An 18,575-nucleotide genomic window follows, 5' to 3' on the forward strand; every position below is an offset into this window, starting at 1 on the left:
GAATTTGTGTCTTCTCTCTCTTTTTTCTTGGTCAGTCTAGTCAGAGGCTTATCCCAAAGAATCATCTTTGGGGCATGACTGCTAATGGTACAGTTTCTTTTTGTGGTTCTGAAAATGTTTGGAAATTAAATACTAGTGATGATGGTACAACTCTATGAATACACTAAAAAATCACTGAATTGTACGTGTTAAAAGGATGAATTTTATGCATTTGAATTATATAATACAGCTGTTATTAATATATATGTAAATATTAATAATAATAAAATGATATGACCAATATAACCTGTATATTGAAGTGAAGTTTACAATGCTTGCCTACATCAGGGCTTCTAATAATATTGTTTGTCTTAGTTTTTTACACTGTAATGTTCTCTCTACCACACAGCTGTTGGCAAATAAACCACATTTAGTATTGTCAAGAAGGTAAGATTTAACGTGACTTCTTTAAAACTTTAACATTTGAAATAATAACTATTAATTTCCAGAGAATACGGGTACAGGTTCTATCCATAGAGACCAAACAAATCTAAGGAAAGTAGGTCACAGAACACAATCTGATTCAAACTTGGCACTAAATGATGCAATGTTTTTTTCTTCACATAATCATGATGTTCTAATCATTCTGTGATTCTGACCTTTAAGTCAGTGGGTAGTCTATTATTACTTGGTAGCTGCTGAATCCAGAGTCAACATTTTGGAAGCTAAAGAATGCCCATCTTCTTTCAAAATTCTTTGGCTTACTAAAAGCTGAGCCTAGCTAAAAGCTCTTGCCAAGGTTTAGTTATTTTATGCATATGAACTAAAACAACAAACAGAATATAATTAGCAGAGGATTAAAAAATAGAGAATATATTTCTTTTCTAACATATTACACATGTAAAACACACTGAATATATTTGACATTTAAAAAAATGATCTTCAAGCATATTGTAATCTTAAATTATAGATCAGATTTTCTTATTTCTCGAAATGTTCTTTCTTTTTTCTACAGATGGTAGACCAAAATACAATTTGTCATATTAGAAATGTAATATTTTAAGAACTCCAATGACAAAGTATCTGTTCTATCTACAGGCTATCAATAAGATACATTTCTTGCTTCTGAAAGATATATACAATCCATTCAGGAGCTATTATTCATTTATATTAGCAATATATAAAGTGTTCAAGTAATTTTAAAATATTATCAGCTTTTCTAGGATATTGATCACCTTTCCTTCACATCCAAAGTTTCTTTTTCTTTTTCTTTTTTTTCAGGGCTGCACTCATGGCATATGGAGGTTCACAGGCTAGGGGTCGAACTGAATCAGAGCTGTAGTTGCTGGCCTACACCACAACCACACACTACCAGCTCCAAGCCGTGTCTTCGACCTACACCACAGTTCTCAGCAATGCCAGATGCTTAATCCACTGAGTGAGGCCAGGGATCAAACCTGCATCCTCATGGATACTAGTTAGATTCATTTCTGCTGAGCCACAATGGGAACACCCAAAGTTTCTTTCTTAACAAAAAAAAAAATTCCCAAGAAACATAAAATACCAAGAGATGATTAGAGGTACATATAAAAACCTTTAAGGTGATTTGAAGTCTTGACTCAACTCTAAACAAATGTAATTTCACTTTTACTGACGAATGTGTAGCTTCAATATAGTGATTTACTTGATATAGTAAAATAATATATTTATTTGGTATAGTCTTTGGAAAACTAGATACTCTAAAATGGTCTCCAACGACGATAAGGTTCTTTTTTTCGAGGCATATTGACGTACAATATTATATAAGTTTCAGGTATACAATATGGTGAGTCACACTATTTAACGGTTATACTCCATTTATAGTTATAGGAGTTGCCATCATGACTAAGCAGTTAATGAACCCAACTAGCATCCGTGAGGATGCAGGTTCAATCCCTGGCCTTGCTCAGTAGGTTAAGGAAGTGGCATTGCCGTGAGCTGTGGTGTAGGTCACAGATGTGGCTCAGATCCTGCAATGCTGTGGCTGTGGCGTAGGCCAGCGGCTACAGCTCAGATTGGACCCCAGCCTGGGAACCTCCATATGCCGGGGGTGTGGCTCTAAAAAGGCAAACCAACCAACAAACAAAACCATTTATAGTTATAAGACACTGGCTGTACTCCCTGTGTTGTACAATATATCTTTGCAGCTTATTTATTTTACACATAGTAGTTTGGACTATAAGGTTCTTAACACTTAACAATTTAACACCCTTTGGCTATGAGAATGAAAAGAATTAAGTTCAAACGACTTAAAATGCAGGTGCATGTCGAGGAATGGAAACCCAAAATGACAAATACAATTTCAGATTCAGTAACCTATGTCCTTTAAATAACTTTTGCTGTGAGATGTTAAAGTACTGTGAGAAAATGGAAGTGTGAAAAAATGGTTTATTAAATATTCATTCTTGAAACTATGCCTTCATGCATTCAATGATGCATAAAAAACCTTTAGTGTCAGACCCAAGAGAAAATCCTTCTGACCCCTTACAGACAAATGACTTGTATACCTATTTTATAAAAATTCCTACACATTAGCAAAGAAACGTACACAAATCAATAGAATAATGTGTTTTAGGTATGGGCTGGCAATTCACCAAAGAAGTACAAATACAAAATATACGTATGAAAGAATGCTGAACCAGCTAAAACATATGTTAAAATAAATATGGTATTTTTTTCTGATCGCATTAGAAGAATGTAAAAGAGTGATACCAACAACTGTTGGACAGGTGTGAGGTATGGGGAAATGAGCTTTCTGTTCTGGATGGAAGTATACATTTGTACAAACTTTTGGAGTGTAATGTAATTTTCCTTATTAAAATCTTAAAAGCCTATATCCAATTACTTAGTAACACTACTTCTAGGAATCCATCTTATAGACACGGTTACATGAGAATGTAAAACTAAAATAGAGCGTGGTCATTACATCATTGTTAGTAACAGCTAAAATTTAGGAACAGCTCACATACCTACTGATGAGCGAATGGTTGAGTGAACGAAGAAGCAGACCTAAAACATCTGGAAGCATTTAAAAGAGCACCGCTGGAAATCCAGCGCACTGGCGACACTCTTTTTCTCAGCCTGAGCAGTCGATGCCTGGATGTTCACTACGCACGTATTTATTTGCATATATAACTGTACATGCTTTTGTAAACCATTATCTATTAAGATTTATTTTGTGCTAATAGATAAAACTTTAAGAGTAAACAAGACTGTAGAATTCTTCCTTTCTAGCAAATAAAATTCACTTTGGGAGATGGAAGGCATTCGGGAGTTCCCATTGTGGCTCAGCGGAAACGAATCCGACTAGGAACCATGAGGTTATGGGTTCAATCCTTGGCCCCGCTCAGTGGGTTAAGAATCCAGCATTGCCATGACTCTGGCATAGGTTGGCGGCTACAGCTCTCCTAGCCTGGGAACCTCCGTATGCGGCAGGTGTAGCCCTAAAAAGCAAAAAAGCCAAAAAAAAAAAAAAAAAAAAAAAAGATGGAAGGCATTTTAAAAATTCTAGGGTTGCTGTGGCTCTGGCATAGGCTGGCAGCTACAGCTCCAATTAGACCCCTAGCCTGGGAACCTCCATATGCCGCGGGAGCGGCCCAAGAAATGGCAAAAAGACAAAAAAAAAAAAAAAATTCTAGGGAACAATTACAACATTCTACATAAGGAGGGATTAGGATGAGTGTCATAAAATATATGATATTTAACAATTCAGAGAAGGTAGAAACTGTTGGACTATGAAATAATTGCAGGAGTTTTTATGCCTAAAGAAGTCGGGTCTGCAAGAGTGGGAAAGAATCAAGGGATCATAAAAGAGGACCCTTTATTTTTTGTTTTTAACAAATTAAATATAATTAGGATTCTGGAGTTCCCGTCGTGGTGCAGTAGAAACGAATTTGAATAGGAACCATGAGGTTTCAGGTTTGATCCCTGGCCTCAATCAGTGGGTTAAGGATCCGGTGTTGCCATGAGCTGTGGTGTAGGTAGCAGACATGGCTTGAATCTGGTGTGGCTGTGGCTGTGGTGTAGGCTGGCAGCTTAGTTCCAATTAGACCCCTGGCTGGGAATCTCCATGTGCCTCAGGTGTGGCCCTAAAAAAAAAAAAGCAAAAAAAAAAAACCCAACAACTAAAAAATATATATTTAATTATGATTCTATTTTACTTTCTTAGAACTGCTGACAAATCATTATAATTGTCAAGGTAAAATTTTGGAGAGAAAAAATATTTATAACACTCAGTAGAAAGGTTGCTAGTTTTTGTTTTGTTTTTAAACTACTCATGTGATAATTTTGGTTTTTTTGTTGTTTTGTTTTTACTTTTTTAGGGCCACACCCATGGCATATGGAAGTTCCCAGGCTAGGGGTCAAATCGGAGCTACAGCCACAGCAATGCCAGATCCAAGCCGCATCTGCAACCTACACCACAGCTCATGGCAATGCCAGATCCTTAACCCACTGAGTGAGGCCAGGGATCGAACCACAACATCATGGTTCCCAGTCGGATTCGTTTCTGCTGTGCCACAAGGGGAACTCCCACATGCGTTAATTTTGAAAAAATCTTTTTTAATTTTGAAAAACTTTTTTTTAATCCAGGCCAACTGAATGATAAGAATCCTTTCCTTTGGAATTCTTTTATGCAGTAATCACTATTACTTAATTACAACTTCTCTGATTTTAGTTAGACACAAGCCCAAACAAACATACAGATCATGTGATTACTAATTATCTTACATACATTTTTCTAGTAAGAAAGGTAGAGGTCATTGATTGATCAAAGGTTGTCTGGTAACATTCAGGACTTCTGACTTTCATTTCAAAGCTTCATCACACTCAGGTTATCAGAGCATGGAAATACGAAAGTGAAAACGCTAAGAATCCGGACTTCAAATGAATAATGGGACATAGAGAAAGAGCAGGGGACTCCCAATTCCTCAAAATGCAAATATAATTTGCACCAGGAAAAGCCCTTTAAATAAAATACTTCATGCTGTACAAGAGGAAAAGGAAGTTGTATAAAAATTGACTATTAAGGAAAATTTTAGTTAGAGGCAGCTCTAATGATGGAGCTGCAAGGAAGTGGTTTCAGAATATTTCCTTTAAAAAAAAAATAGTGCAGGAGTTCCTGTCATGGCTCAGTGGTTAATGGATCCAACTAGGAACCATGAGGTTGAGGGTTCGATCCCTGGCCTTGCTCAGTGGGTTAAGGATCCAGCGTTGCCACGAGCTGTGGTGTAGGTCACAGACGCGGCTCGGATCCCCCGTTGCTGTGGCTCTGGCCAGTGGCTACAGCTCCAATTAGATCCTTAACCTGGGAACCTCCATATGCCTTGGGAGCAGCCCTAGAAAAAGCAAAAAAATAAAAAAGTAAATAGTACAGCAACTCATTTTATTATCCTTAATAAGTTTCCTGGGCCTTATTTCATGTCTACCCAGAAATCTTCTATGAGTATTTAAATTTGCAGGGATTCTTAAAATCCTGTAAATCCATCCTTCCCACTACATGGCAGGAAAAGAGTGGGTGTATAGCATATTGTGGATAGGAAAGGGTAGGAAAGGGAATAATAGATAGGTTTTAGTGCCAACAGACCGAGAACTTGTTCCAGAATAAATGCCTGGAAGGAATCCAGAATTGCGGTCATCAACATTCAGTCCCTGTTCCACACAAGCAAAAAGGAGCAAACCATACCGTAAGAAAAGCAGACAAATTAAAGGAGAAACTATGAGAGACCCCCTAAAATGATTTCTTTTTAAAGTGCATTGGAGAAGAGCTCAAGGTCAGATTATTTGAAAATATAGATTATCCTTCTGATGGTCTATGGCTGCAGGAAAAGCAATAGAGAGCAGTTACCTAAACAGTAATATAGGAAGTAGAGGAAAAATATTGTTCACTAAGGTTGACCGTATAGGGGTTCCTCAGGAAACTGAATAATACTGAAATTTGGGTGCACTGGGGCATGAACTTCAATGCAAATTGCACACTAAAAAAAATCAGCTTCAACTAGCTAGGACACTCAAAATCGCATTTGGGTCTTTTATGCACGTAGAGTTTTCAATTAGGCTTATAGTGTTTTGGTCAATGATGACTTTTTAGAAGACTGGACATGATACATCCATCATTATCCATTAGCTAGGTCAAGAGTATAGGTAACAACCAGTACTTCTGTTTTCTTGACCCGACAGAGTGTTTTAAGTTAGATATAGTCTTTATCTACTATTTCTTCCAATATTGCCTTCTTCCCAGAGGGAGAAACAGTACCTTATTTAACACACAATAAAATCTTCTCAGCTGCTCATGCTCTTCTCTCAGTTGCGCAGTTGTGGATGTGAAAAGGACATCCTGTGGTCTACAAGACGAAAAAATTATTTATCAAACTTGGCCAATAAAAGGAAAAATAATATGCTTTATGATGAGGCTTAAAATGATGGATCAACAATACGATAAAAATCATAAAGAAAGCCAGGGCCAGGAAACTAGTTCACTCTCTAGTTTTGTGATCTTGTCCAGATGACACTTTCTGGGGCTCAATTTTGTCATTTATGTACTTACTTTAACAGTGGTTTTGAGGAACTGGATGAGATTAATATCTGAAACAAACACAAAACTGTATACGAAAACGGGCTATTACGGACTCTGCGTTCTATCTTATTACTTGTCAGTTAGCATGTAAACGCAGCCTCTTATGAAGACAACTGGACCTAGAACCTGAATTTAAACTTCTCTGGTCCTTATTTTTTTGAACTATAAATAAGGAGCAGTGCCACATGGGGTTGCTTTGGTGAAATGCTATTGATAAGGGCTAGTTATTTGTGGCAAATAACAAGCTTACAGGCACTTTCTTAGAAATTCCAGATTCAATATCTGTATTAGCTAAGATTAGGTTTGGGAGCAAATGACAGAAACAATAGCTTAATAAAGATAGAAATTTATTTTTGCCTCATGGAAATGCTCAGGAAGTGGTTAGTGACTGGCATGATGACCGATGCCTCCAGTAACCCAGGATCCATTCCATTCATCTTGTTCTGTCCTAGAAGGCTTCAACCTCACAGTCCAATATGGCAGCATCACAAACAGAAAAGCAAACAGGGAAGAGGGCAAAAATAAAGGGGTATACACCTTGCTATCTCATGAAAAATATTCATGAAAACTGCCAGAAGACACTTCCACTAGCATGCTAATGGCCATGCCTGGTTGCAAGCTAGAAATAGAGTGTCCAGTGCAATTGGTCACAAATCTGAGCTCCTAAAACCATAGGACAGGGGATAACTATCAGTCTCTGTCATTTTTTCATTTAATTTAGATAGTTATTTTAGTTTAGGAAACTTTTTTCCTTGAATGGGTAGAATGAGCATGGGCTAAGATATATGCCAGAAAAGTGAAAAAAAAAAAAAAAACCTGTTTGATGAGTTTTTATTATTATCTTTTTAATTGTGAAAATTAGGAAGCTCCAGTAACTTAAAAGGTTTGAAATGCTGATTATTTTCTAATCATTTTGTAATTAGGATTCCCATACTTCTGAATATCTAAAATCTTATTTTTGTCTTCACATTGACCTAAAACATACTAAATAAGATGAAAAATAATTTAAGCCTAGATAAGAAGAATATGAAAATTCTCAGCACATATAAAAGAATCGCCAGGGGGAGGCAATGTGAAGTGTGGCAAACTTTATAGACTTTGTAAAGAAAGTCTTGGGATGAAAGCCCATCATTCACTCACTCACTCATTCATTCATTCACTCACTTATTCATTCATTCATAGCAGTTACTGCTGTGATGTGTGTGTGTTTTAGGCAGTGTGTTTTAGGCATGGAATGAACAATTTCCTTAGGGGGACAGGAATAAAACCTACAATTTCATAAATAATTCAAATTACAAGTGTGGTAATTCAAAGTAAGAGTTAAGGATACCCTGAACATCTGAAAGCGAGATCTAACAATTAAACAAAATAAGGACAATTTATATTTACTAGTTGAAAGTTCTTTTACACTTAAAAGTTTAGATATACTGTTAGGTGAAAAAAAGTTACAAAATAGTGGTGGGCAGTATGATCCAATTCCAATTAAAAGACTGCACTTCCAAATTGTAACAATATTATTACCCGTATATAAAGCCACAGGAAAAAAATTGTATGACTATACTGTGAACTATCAACAGAAATTATCTCTGGTATTTTTGTTAGGTATTTTTATAATGATTTAATTGTTGGCAATGGGCATATGTATTACTTTTGTGCCCAGAAAAGTAAATAAATAAAAATGCAGTTAAAAAATAAAATTTAGGGGCGTTCCCTTCATGGCTCAGTGGGTATTGAACTCGACTAGGATCCATGAGAACGTGGGTTCGATCCCTGGCCTCGCTCAGTGGGTTAAGGATCCAGCATTTCCATGAGCTGTGGTATAAGATCACAGTTGCGACTCAGATCCTGCATTGCTGTGGCTGTGGTGCAGCTCCGATTTGATCCTAGCCGGGGAACTTCCATATGTTGCAGTTGTGGCCCTAAAAAGCTAAAATAAATAAATAAATAAACAAAATAAAATAAAATTTAGGAATGTAAAACTGACTGCAACATGAGTCTGGCACCTGGAGTTGACCTGCATCTAGTAAATGCTCAGTGAGGGTTTTTATTACATTGATAGAAAAATCTTAACAAACAAACAAAAGAATAAATATTCTTCAAGAAAAAGGAACTTTTAAAATATATTTAGTTTCTTTCTTTCTTTTCTTTTTCTTTTTCTTTTTTTTAATGGCTGTACCTGTGGCATATGGAAGTCCTTAGGCTTAGGGGTTGAATTAGAGCTGTAGCTGCTGGTCTACACCACAGCCTAGGCAACATGGGATCCGAGTCCCTTCTGTGACCTATGCCACAGCAACACTGGATCCTTAACCCACCAAGCAAGGCCAAGGATTGAACCTGTGTTCCTCATGGAAACAGTATCAGCTTCTTAACCCACTGAACCACAATGGGAAATCCTAATTTCTTTTGTAGTAAAAAGTCAAGCTTTGGTATCCAACATTAAAGACAATTATATTTTTCCATTTACAAAACAGAGAAATTCTGATTTCTCTTAGTTTATAGAAATACTGAAGGAATTAAAGATGATTTTGGCTCTCACAAAATAAACATACACACACAGAGTATTTATTATGAGCAAAATACTGCTTAATGCTTTGGGGAAAAATCTCAACAAGAAGTAGTTTACTAATTCAACAAATATACACTGAGTACCTACTCTGTACCAGGTCCAAATTGAAAAAACATAGACCCTGGGCTTCAAAATATTTCTAATTTAGTGATAGACACATAAATTGCTTTCTAAATATACTACTAGAAAAATCAAATAAATGTAGGCAAGTTTTATTTATTTTTTGTCTTTTTAGGGCTGCATCCAGGGCATACGGAAGTTCCCAGTCTAGGGGTGGAATCGGCCTACACCACAGCCACAGCAACGCCAGATCCGAGCTGCATCTGGGACCTACATCACAGCTCACGGCAACGCCGGATCCTTAACCCACTGAGAGAGGCCAGGGATCGAATCCGTGTCTTCACGGCTTCTAGTCGGGTTCATTAACCGCTGAACCACGAAGGGAACTCCAAATGTGGGCAATCTTTAAACCTAGATCGAACTCTAACATGCCAGCACGTGCACATTCTTCGAGAGTGTCACACAGGTAGACACTTTACTATGAGGAACACCAAGGGCAAAAAGCTTGAATGGCTTTCTCCATTATAAAAACACGGAAATACCGAAAAATAAATCTGAGCGGAGGACACCAGACAAAGGAGAAAGACAACTTTTGCTCAAATAGCCATCATACTTATAAAGTGAGACGGCTCTTGTTTAAAAAGTCACTTTCCAATCTTTACGTAATGATCCTGGATTGTGAAATAGTTTAGCTGCCGACAATGTAAACTGTTGCAGAAAAAGTCCTTCTCATATCTCACAAAAGTTCTGCTTTTCTCTTTTTGTCAGTTTTTCTAGTGGTGACTGTGGTAACCAAAGAGAGCCTTAGATCCACCGTGATAAGATGGAGTGGTTATTTTTCTTTATGGGCAATCAGGATGGGCATTTATATGAGAGCTCACTAATAAGCATTTTCATCATCAGTGTAATAAAACTCCTTTGTAAAGGGTTTGGAGACAGAACTAGCTCTCACTAAGACATGCACTCCTTTATCCAACCAACCCTTTTCCATCACCTACAATAGGCCAACTACTTGCTGGGCTCTGACCTATGGGAAATGAGGAAGGCATAAACCAGGCCCTTGAATTTACATAGAGGCTCACTGTATAGGCCACCAATTTCCTATAAGCTGGCATTCTACGGCTAAGAGAATTAGCCATACTGTTGATCATATAATTATTCATTTAATAAATACGTACTGCGCTCCCTCTAAGTACCAAGAACTGTGCTATTCCTAAAACAGTACGTAAAAACAGCTGTGGTCGCTGACCTACAAGAGCACATAGTCTGGTTGAAGCACACCGAGGCAGAAATTATTAGTTTCCTAAATAATTTCCATTCCCTCTTCTTCCTCTCTAAAAGAAGCCTAATTCTTTACAGGGAGCAGTATCTCCAGCCTCCAAGAAAGGATCATGATTAGTTTAAATCAAGGATTCTCAAACTGCATGCTCAGTTTTCAAGGGTGCCAAAGCAAATTCACTGGGGGCACGACATAGTTTAATTTTCAAGGGAAACACAGCGGGACTCAACATCTGTTGGACAGCAAACAGATTACTAGTTTAGGTACAGTTTTCATACTAGATCACTACATTGCTTTAGACTGTGCCATATTATTGCAAAGTTGGGTTTGCAGTGGTTGCTGTGACTAGAAAACAAAGAAACTATGGCAGGAAAAGCATGTAGCACAAGAAACGGCATGCTCGAATCTGATTCCAATGTTTGAGAAGTTGTGGAGCCCCCCAAAAGTAATAACACCCATTAATAAAATGTGATTATTTAAAAATGAAAAAGATACTACTTTTCTTTCACTTTATGGGCACACTTTATTCAACTGGCTACCAAGTCGTAAATGGAACTTTTCTGTGTTTCTTTTGGCACCATGAAAAAAATCTGCCAAGACCCCCAAGGGAGCAGCAAACCAAGAAATTTAGGGAAACATTGGTCAAAGCCAATCATGTAAATCCTGTTTCCTGTTTCCTTGGCTTCCTTACATCTAGAGGTGACCATCTGACTCAATTCTGGCGTATGCAGAAAACTGCTCGAGGGCAGAGGAAGGAAGGTGCCGAGAGCCTTTACGGGAGGATAAGAGGGGACAATGACTAAGACTGGGAGTTGTCCTTCAAAAGTCCAATTCCTTTAGTAATAAAATCCTACAAGGTCCAGCTACAGACCACATGTCGCTCCAGCCTCCTTTCCAGATACATGTGAACAATTGCCTAAGCTCTGGCCAAAGGCACAAGAGCAGAAGTCACGCGTGCAAATTCTGGATCATACTCTAAAAAGGAATTGGGTGTGCCTTCTACTTCTTTTCCCCTTTTCTTGCCAGGGCCCAGAGAATTTAAACAATTGGCCTCAAACACACGTAGGTAATATCGGCAGAACTGAGACGAGACTTGGAGTCTTCCTTATTTCTAATCCACTGTTCTTTCCGTCTGCGACCCTCTGCGACCCTCGCTGAGGTCTTAGGCACCCCTGCTGTAACTCTATGCATGATATGCGATATGTTAGTACAACACAGTCTCTCTGGTATATGATGCTGTATCCTTTTTTTTTTTTTTTTTTTTGTCTTTTTGTCTTATTGGGGCATATGGAGGTTCCCAGACGAGGCGTCTAATTGGAGCTGTTGCCCCCGGCCTGCACCACAGCCACAGCAATGCCAGATCTGAGTCGCGTCTGCGACCTACACCACAGCTCACGGCAACGCTGGATCCTTAACCCACTGAGCAAGGCCAGGGGTCGAACTTGCATCCTCATGGATGCTAGTAAGATTCTTTTCTGCTGTGCCAGGACAGGAACTCCAACGTGGTATTCTTGATTCAAAATAATAGAGGATAAATTCACATTATTATAATGCATACACCACGGCACTCTGGTTAATAAGCAAGATTTAGTTTGTGGGTCAACTAAGTTTCTTGACCTTCTTTTTTAACCTTAACCTTTCTAGTTAGGACTAAACCCTCACTCATGGTATCTTCCCTCTTCAAGGTGCAGGTCTGGTGAGACTTGGGTAATTTCTATGATGAGAATCAGCAAAGAGGCAGAGCTTAAGCCGCTGCTCTGTGAATGACGGTTTCTCTTTAATTGAGGCGGAAACATGAAAAAGTGGCATAAAGACAAATGGACATAAAGGCAAAAGGACACTTAAGGATAGACATGAATCACAAGATTACAAAATAGCAAAAGAATTTATAAAAAGATTAACAGGGACTGAGATATCACATCTGGGACAGCTGACTTTGCAACTAAGTCACTGGGAGTTGTATCAGAAAACATCTAAAGGGATTTCAAAACACAATAAAATTGTATTTCTTTAAAAACATATTGTATTTTTCTGCCATCTGCCATGCTCAGAGTCACACTACATTACAAAATTATTTAATCCCCTAAAAATACAAAAAAGAATGGTTGACTCTCCAAAAACAGGATAGTGACGGAAGGTGCCTACAATACATACCTATGTATGTACTCCCAGCCGCCTACAGGACATCAGACAGGACTGTGTAGTGTTGGCAAAGCCATAGCTCCTGAGTTACAATGCTGTGGTGCCCCAGAGATTCTCATGTTTCATGGCACTGCCCTCGATGGCGTCTCCCAAGAGACAGTCATACTCATATCTTTTGGTCATTCCAGTATCATGAGCATCACATTCTTGCAGTGCGTATACCACAGCTTCACTGAAAAAACCACCCTTAGGAGGCACCTTGGAGAACAAAAAAAGGAAGATGATGATCACAACATTTTATGAGAGGGACATTTTTACTGCTGTTTCCTATTAACTTTGAGTCCCTAAAGCCATGTGAATGAGTTCTTTGTGTAATTAAAACTTTTTTTTTTTTTTTTTTTTTTTTTTTGCTTTTTAGGGCCGCGCTAGTGGCATGTGGAGGTTCCCAGACTAGGGGCTGAATCGGAGGTATAGCTGCTGGCCTACGCCACAGCCACAGAACTTAGAATCCAAGCCGTGTCTTCGACCTTCACCACAGCTCATGACAACACTGGATCCTTAACCCACTGAGGGAGGCCAGGGATCGAACCCACAACCTCATGGTTCCTAGTCAGATTCATTTCTGCTGTGCCACGATGGGAACTCCCCTAATTAAAACTTTAAAAAAAAAAAAATATGAGGTTGTGGAGCTCCCACTGTGGTGCAGTGGGTTAAGTTTATGGTGGTGTCTCTGAGGCATCCCAGGTTTAATCCCAGGCCTGGCACAGTGGTTAAAGGATTCAGCCTTGCTGCAGCTGTGGTATAGGTCATAGGAGAGGCCTGGATTTGAACTCCAGACTAGAAACTTCCATATGCTATGGGCCCGGCTGAGAAAGAAAAATAAAATGTGAAGTTGAAAATTATGTATGGTGAGTTTATCTAACATCTAACTGAAAAAAATTAGGGACATTCTGCCTATACTGTGTAAGCTAAACATATAAACAAAATAAACATCAGACTCAATGAAAATGTAGGAGAAATACAAAGATGCATGAAAAAGACACTTTAGGAATTCCTGTCATGGCACAGCAGAAACAAATCTGACAAGGAAACATGAGGTTTCGGGTTCGATCCCTTGCCTCGATCCATGGCTTAAGGATCTGGCATTACCGTGAGCTGTGGTATAGGCCGAAGATGCAGCTCAGATCTGGCGTTGCTGTGGCTGTGGCATAGGCCGGCAGCTATAGCTCTGATTTGACCCCTAGCCCGGGAACTTCCATATGCTGCCAGGTGCAGCCCTAAAAAGCAAAAAGAAAAAGAGACACTTTAAATGAAAAGCACCTTATTTCATTTCTTTAGGTTATGTCTTAGTTCTGACTCATTTCTGAAAGTGGCTTAGTGTATGCCTACTCATTGTCATAAACTGAAGCAATCCTACTGGAACAAGAAGGAATTCTGAGTGAAGAAATGAAGAAAAGTTTGATAACCAGGCTGAACATCAAGAGCACCAAGAAGCTGGAAATCTGGTCTAAGAATCCTATCACCAATTTTCTGCCCCCTCTAGGTTCCCATTTCACACTTCTTACATTTTGAAAGACAGAGAAGACTCCAGAAAATGGCCTCATTTTCCCCTCAAAAACTGTTCTGCAGCATGTGGTTTGTTTTTTGTCTCTGGTGCCTTTCTTTAGGCTTGCTAAAGTGTTGCACACCCTGTGGCATTCAACATTTGCCAAATGACGTATGAGATGCGTCGGGATATAAGACGGAGGGAAAAAACCCTCTATTTAATGATCAAAGAAAAATAAATACAGCAGTAAAAAATTCTTTACTTGTAATATATCAATGAATATCCTATAATAAGTACCCAGGTAATATAATTTAGTATCAAGAATAAGACAATTATATAATGAGACATGAGATATGGGACTCACCAAAATATTCTATCCTTAAGCTTCTATCATTATCGTTTTTCTTCAAACTCATCCAAGTCTTCAAGCATTGTTTCTTCTACTCTCTCCCTGTTTTTTTTTTTTCTACCCTCTTTCCTTTCTTCAGTCCCAATCCATTTCAGAGCCCATGAATTATCAATCCCTCTTTTGCTGGTATCTCAGTTTCTCCTGTCTTATTATGCAGGTTGATAGAGTTACACTTCGGTCGGGCCCCATCTCACCATAGCAAAGCATTGGATGGGTGGATGTTTTACAAATTTAGCAAAGCAAAAGTACATTTTCAGATTTTCAGAGAGAGAGAGAACTCACGTGTGCTCAGATTAAAAAGAGAGCTAGACTCATTTTACAATTGTTCTTATACCCCCCTCCCCAAGGTGGACCTAAATGGAGACCCAGTTTCTCCTGCCCCAGCCCCCTCTGCTGTGTGTCAGGGCTGAGTGTTGTTTGATCTCTGTATGGGGCATATTTGATCTGATTGGTTTCAGGCAGGATACCTTATCTGCATGGGAAACAGGTTACATAGAGGTGGGGTGAGGAGTGGGCGACATTCCTTCCCTACCAGGATGGTCAAGGTGGGGGAAGGGGCATTACGGTGAAACAAGGCCAGAGGCTTTTGGGTTTAATCTCCTTGAAGGGGACTTGAAGCCTCTAACAATGTTACACCCATCTGGCTGTCTATACTGGCCTTCTCTCAGTTCTTCAAATGTGCCACACCCTTTCCCATTTCACGGCCTTTGCACATGTGGCTTGTTCTGCCCAGAACACTCTTTCATGTCCCCAAATTTCTTTAGCACCGCGCCCTGCCCCTCGCCTCCATCTAACTAGTTCTTCATTCTCTAGATCTCTTTGTGCACCTCACTCAGGGAAGCTGTAGTCGACCCTTAGCTTAAGTTATATCCTTTTAAACATGCTGCCCTGACCCTTGTAAAGCCTGTGACACTTGAAATTAGTTATCAAGTCTTCATTAATGTTGGATTATAACCTCTAGTAGGGCGGGTTCCAATTCTGTCCCAGTCATTGCTAGATCCCCAGCACTGTTTTCTCATTTGATCCATGTTAAACATTTGATAAACATTTTTTTCCATGAATAAATAAACAGAAGGAAAAAGAAACCCCATACAGTCAGCTAGAATGATCATTTAAGGATTTACAGTGGAGGCAGACTTGTGAAAGAGGCTTTGAAAAAATGGACACAATAGTGAGAGTAATTGGTGCTGAGGCTTGGAGACAAGAGAGAGCCGGAGGGTGCTCAGGGAAGAGGGTGCTCAGGCAAGAGTGGACCGTTCATGGTGGCTGAACAGTATGGACCATACAGGAGAGTAGGAAAAGATCAGATTGAAAAGGAAGGTCAACATAACAGGGTGACAGAAGGCCTGTCTTAAACACAAATACTTAATTTTTTTTTTATTTTTTATTTTTTTGTCTTTTTAGGGCATATGGAAGTTCCCAGGCTAGGGGTCGAGTTGGAGCTGCAGCTGCAGGCTTATGCTACAGCCACAGCCATGCAGGATCTGAACCACAGCTGTGACCTGCACCACAGCTCATGGCAACCCTGGATCCTTAACCCACTGAGCAAGGCCAGGGATTGGACCTGAGTCCTCATGGATACTAGTCAGATTTGTTACCGTTGAGCCACGATGGGAACTCCTTAATTTTGTCTTTGATGATGAGACAATGACGACTCAGGTACACAGGCTAAATGAAAGGGGGAAGAGAATGCATGAAGGAAACTTCTTCAGGAACTCAGTGAGAGTCCAGGCAAGAAATAACAAACCAGACAGCGGATTGCAGAACACAGGTGGGAAAAGAAAGAGCAGTGATAAAAAGAATTACATGTATAAGGTAGATTCTGAGGAGAAGGACTAAAATGTTGAACTAAAACTTTTGGGGAGAGACAAGGAAAAGAGGTAAGCCAGTGTGCGTCCTGGGTTTCTGTAAGAGTAACTGAAAAAACAGTGAAGCCAGGAAAGTTAGGACAATCTGGTTTGGGGGACGGTGAGGGAAGGAAATGATGAGTTTATTTTTTAACATTATTGAGCTAGTTGTTTTTTGTTTTTTTTTTTTTAAACTCACCTAGAATAAGTAGGTGAGTGAACACTGTAGATTAGTGCCTGAGGATTAATGAAGACCTTCTGTTCTTATGAGATTTTATGATTACAGTTCTGGTAATTTCCTTAGTCTGTTTTGTTTTGTTTTGTTTTTAACATGGTTTTGTACCAGGGGGTGCTTAAAGCCATAGGATAGACATAGTGTGTTGCCTTGGACAAATAACGGTGCAGAAAATTTGAGGCAATAATCACCAACCCACTTCATCCCTTTCCCTGACTTAAACATATTTTTATGTTAAGACAAACAGAAATGTGTTAGAAGAGAAGGCAAAATTCACATGGATTTTTTAAATGACACTCTAAAATTCAAAGAAATGTTATGCTTGGCCAACTGCTTTAGGGTCTATTTTCCTTGCCCCGATCCCCTCACCCCTCATTTAGAGTTTAAGTAAGTTGTTTAAATAGCTTGTCCACATCCATTATAGCTAGTAAGTGGTATGGCAAGAATTTTAAACTAGATCTCTTTCAAGCCTGCACTGTTAAAACTACTTCACTATATACTATTTATTAATTAAATGGTATTTGAGTTTTAGTTAATATTATATTTAGCATCACTCACCAAGCAAATGACAACATAATGCCAAATACTGGAAGTTGGTATTTTTCCACAAGGAATTTGCAGGGTCTCCAAGAATGCAATCAGAGCAAGTGATTTTTCACAGTGCTTGGGAGAGAGTGCAGATGGGCTCATCAAAAGGATTAGTGTGCTCTTTCCTAGCCTGCTGACCATTAATTATATGGGTATGCTAAACATTCTTTTAAGGCTCAAACTATCTTTCAAACTTTTAAAATGTAAAGCTGACATCGTTTTCCCGTTCAGAACCTTCCAAGCCTAGTTTAGAAAGTCTTTCCTAATCTGGTTCCAAACTATCCTTCAACAATGAATCCCCACACAATCAGCCTCAAATACACTAGACTTTCCAACAAATTAAGACAATTGAAAATCTTCCTGGAAAAGTAACTTAAGATTAAGACTTCAAGAGTTAGTAAGAGTTGGATAGCTGAAACATGAGAGCAACCTAAATGTCCACTGACAGATGAATGGAGAAAGAAGATGTAGTAGGTATGTACATATGTATATATCTCTATGTATATCTATAGATACATAAGAATGGAATATTACTCAGCCATAAAAAAGAATGAAATAGGAGTTCCCGTTGTGGCACAGTGGTTAACGAATCCGACTAGGAACCATGAGGTTGCGGGTTCAGTCCCTGCCCTTGCTCAGTGGGTTAACGATCTGGCATTGCCATGAGCTGTGGTGTAGGTTGCAGACGCGGCTTGGATCCTGCGTTGCTGTGGCTCTGGCGTAGGTCAGTGGCTACAGCTCCGATTCGACCCCTAGCCTGGGAACCTCCATATGCTGCGGGAGCAGCCCAAGAAATAGCAAAAAAAAAAAAAAGAAATAATGCCATTTGAGATTATGAACTAGGAAATATCATACTAAGTAAAGTAAGGCAGACAGAGAATGACAAATACCACATGATATCACTTACATGTGGAATCTAAAATATGACACAAATGGAGTTCCCGTCGTGGCGCAGTGGTTAACGAATCCGACTAGGAACCATGAGGTTGCGGGTTCGGTCCCTGCCCTTGCTCAGTGGGTTAACGATCCAGCGTTGCCGTGAGCTGTGGTGTAGGTTGCAGACGCGGCTTGGATCCTGCGTTGCTGTGGCTCTGGCGTAGGCCGGTGGCTGCAGCTCCGATTGGACCCCTAGCCTGGGAACCTCCATATGCCCCGGGAGCGGCCCAAGAAATAGCAACAACAACAACAACAAAAAAAGACAAAAGACAAAAAAAAAAAAAAAAAAAAAAAAAAAACATAAAATATGACACAAATGACCTTATTTACAAAACAGAAAAAGGCTCACAGACATTGAAAACAAACTTATGGTTA

The 18,575-nt window shown here is 39.2% G+C and overlaps 1 long non-coding RNA gene across 9 annotated transcripts in view; it reads right to left on the reverse strand.

The window, feature by feature from the left end:
- LOC106508363 (uncharacterized) overlaps window positions 1–18,575 on the reverse strand; it is a 169,298-nt gene that overhangs the window by 95,390 nt on the left and 55,333 nt on the right. For 7 of the 9 annotated variants that reach the window (XR_014844649.1, XR_014844648.1, XR_014844650.1 and 4 more), the window contains 2 exons: window positions 12,652–12,897; window positions 6,272–6,359 (listed from right to left, as the gene is read on the reverse strand). This is a non-coding gene — a long non-coding RNA (uncharacterized LOC106508363). The remainder of the gene's footprint in view (window positions 1–6,271; window positions 6,360–12,651; window positions 12,898–18,575) is intronic. The other 2 variants (XR_014844652.1, XR_014844653.1) reach the window with 1 other exon arrangement.

Source organism: Sus scrofa, chromosome 4, assembly GCF_054392235.1.
Source record: "Sus scrofa isolate SSC_HxYL_T2T_F1_AM1 chromosome 4, Sscrofa_HxYL_maternal_Yorkshire_Landrace_v2.0, whole genome shotgun sequence".
NCBI classification, from domain to species: Eukaryota; Metazoa; Chordata; class Mammalia; order Artiodactyla; family Suidae; genus Sus; species Sus scrofa.